Below are 2,993 nucleotides of genomic sequence, written 5' to 3'. Positions count from 1 at the left end.
CTTTTCCAACTTTTCTTTCCCAATGATGAAATCTGTTATCATAGGGTCCTCCTGCAATTTTTCTTGTCTTCGCTCGTGTCTAAGCATCTTTTATAAAATATAACATGCATCATTATTAGACAGTCAATTTTACCTTAATTATTAAACGAAGTCCAATTAAAGTAACTTGGAAAGTAAACAGTTGAACCCTGAACAGAACGATGAGAAAATTGTAGCAGAGTCTGATTGAACTGGCACAGTTTGCATAGCATTACCTTAGAGTTATTAAGAGTACCACCTAAATTTTAGAATCCAAATGGCAGACACTAGAGTCACTTTTATTATCTGGAAGGGATACATGCATAAATTTGGTCTTCCTTTTTCAATTTTGGCAAGGTTGTTAGCTATCATTTGATTCAACTGTGTGAACTGTGAGATACTGTATACGGGAAATATTTCGCTGGTATTTAATTTCGCAATTTTCGCGATTTTAAGAAATTTGCGATATTAAATTTTTGCGAAAAAGGGCGCAGTAAGGATGTGGTCAATTACAAAATTAATTATGGGCGTGTGTGACCAGGCCCATGAAATAAATCCAGCGTGTACAAGAGAAAATGGCAACATTATTCAACTATTTTGGAAGAAGGATCCTTTACCTAATCCAGAAGGGCCTTTAAGAGTTCCTGAGAGTGCTATATCATCAGCTAACAGAGAGGTAGAAGCAGCAATGGAGAAAAATTTAAGTGACGACGCTAAAAAACGTACTCGAGGAACAAATGACAGGTTTACACTTAAAGAAAAAGCAGTCATTGCTTGTGCTGGTATAGATATTGGTGTAACCAAGACTGTGCAAATGTATAACAAAAATTTGGTTGATCGAAGTCTAAAGGAAAGTACTGTTCGTACATGGGTGGCACAGTATAAAAGAGAGCTTGAATTGAAAAAGAGTACCGGTATGAGCTTAGCATCTCCCATTGTAAAATTGGAAATTAAACGACAAGGACGTCCCTTACTTCTAGCAGAGTAATTAAACAGTATACTAGGGATTATATAGCAGAGTTAAGGCGAAAAGGTGGAATAATGAATTCAGAAGTTGTCATCAGCTGCTTTAGGCATAGTTAAGACGCATCATTCAAATTTATTAGAGTAATGGTGGTCACATTTTATGCAGTCAGAATGGGCACAGAATTTACTGAAGAGTATGGGCTATGTTAAGAGGCGGGCAATTACAAAGTCCAAGATCACCACGAAAGATTTTGAGGTAATAAAGGAGCAATTTGTTTATGATATTGAAGTTATTGTAGACATGCCTGATGAATTCGTGATTAATTGGGATCACACTGGGATCAATTATGTCCCAACAAGTAACTGGACTATGGCGGAGGAAGGTAGCAACAGAGTTGAGATAGCGGGCTTAGGAGACAAAAGGCAAATAACTGTTGTTTCGGCGTGTTCATTGAGTGGGGATTTTCTCCCTCAAGTTATATATGCAGGAAAAACTGCGAGATGTCTACCATCAGTGTCTTTCCCTAGTACTTGGAATATAACTTTTACCGGCAATCATTGGGCGAATGAAAAAACAACAATAGAGCACATTACTAACATTCTTCTTCCTTACATTAAAGCAACATGCCAAAAGCTCTCTCTTTCACCTACTCATGCAGCCCTGGTAGTTTTTGATCATTTTAAAGGACAATGTACTCCCACTGTTCTAAAGCTTTTGGCTGATAACAGTATTGAAATTGCAATTGTTCCTCCAAATTTAACTGTTTGATTGCAACCGCTCGATATTAGTATCAATAAATCAATGAAAGAGCATTTACGTAAGCAGTATTCTAACTGGTAGTCTGAGAAATTAAGCAAACAGATTACTGCTAACTCTACATCTCCAGGCGAATTAAGAATGTGCAGTCGATTTAAGCCTATCTACACTTAAGCCTCTTTGAGTGAAATGGTTAGTGTCAGCATATGGCTACTTTAACGCAAACAAAGATATCATTGTTAATGTTTTCATTAAAGCTGGATTGACTCCCAAGACTAAGCAACTGTAATTAATTTTGTTTTGTTATAAAATAATTATTGAAAATAGTAATTATTTATTAAACAGAAATGATTCTTTGATTTTTCAATAATTACCAATGCTACCAATGATACATTACTGAATTTTACACTATTTCTGCTGAAAATTGTTTAAGTGATTTATGTGCAAAGCATTGTAAAAGATGTTCTCTCATAATCTTCTGGTTGAAGCGTCTGATGTATCACTTCCAACGAGGATGGCAGTAGCAATTGCAATAGCAAAACACCCATAAGCCTGAGCCTCAACTTGCTTTTGCATTTTCATCATCTTTAATTGTGGTTTTTTGCCTTGGATTGGTTGAAAAATATTTGTTACACGAGTACGGGTCAATGCATTCACACTTGTGTAAACAGAATCATAAATTTAAACTTGGTTATCAGTTCGTCTTAAATTTGAAGCAACAATCCAGTGGTTTGTACAATCATGGATTATCTGTATGCCATGATTAATCTTTGTTTCCCATGATGCCATCTTATCAATATAATGTGTACTTTGTAACCCCTTAGTGCCTGGGAATTGCTGAAGTAGGAGTTGTTGTGCAAAAAAAATGTGACAATCATTCAAAAGTCCTCCATTAAGTAATACTGCCTCGTCTAAAACTGATAGGGTAACAGGACGTCTTTTATTAACATCTTTCATAGTAACCCATTTCTCTACAGATGGTTCCTCAGGCTCAGATAAAACACTATCAGACTCAGCGTCTAACTTTGGTTTTTAAGGCAGAGGCTCATTCGCACTAAGTGTACTTTTTGCTGGAGGAGGTTCAATTTTAGTAGCAACTGGTAATGGATACTCTGATCTCAGGGCACGTTCTAATAACTTTTTCACTTTTTCTATGTCCTCTTCTGTTCCATTAACCCTTTCAAGGCTGATGCGGGTTGATTCAACCCTATAAAATTTGGGCTGATTAAATCATTTTTAATATTTTTTAAAA

The sequence above is a fragment of the Amphimedon queenslandica genome, unplaced genomic scaffold (genome assembly GCF_000090795.2).
Source record: "Amphimedon queenslandica unplaced genomic scaffold, v1.1 AMPQUscaffold_13187, whole genome shotgun sequence".
Taxonomy (NCBI): domain Eukaryota; kingdom Metazoa; phylum Porifera; class Demospongiae; order Haplosclerida; family Niphatidae; genus Amphimedon; species Amphimedon queenslandica.
Note: the sequence above shows the minus strand (reverse complement) of the source record.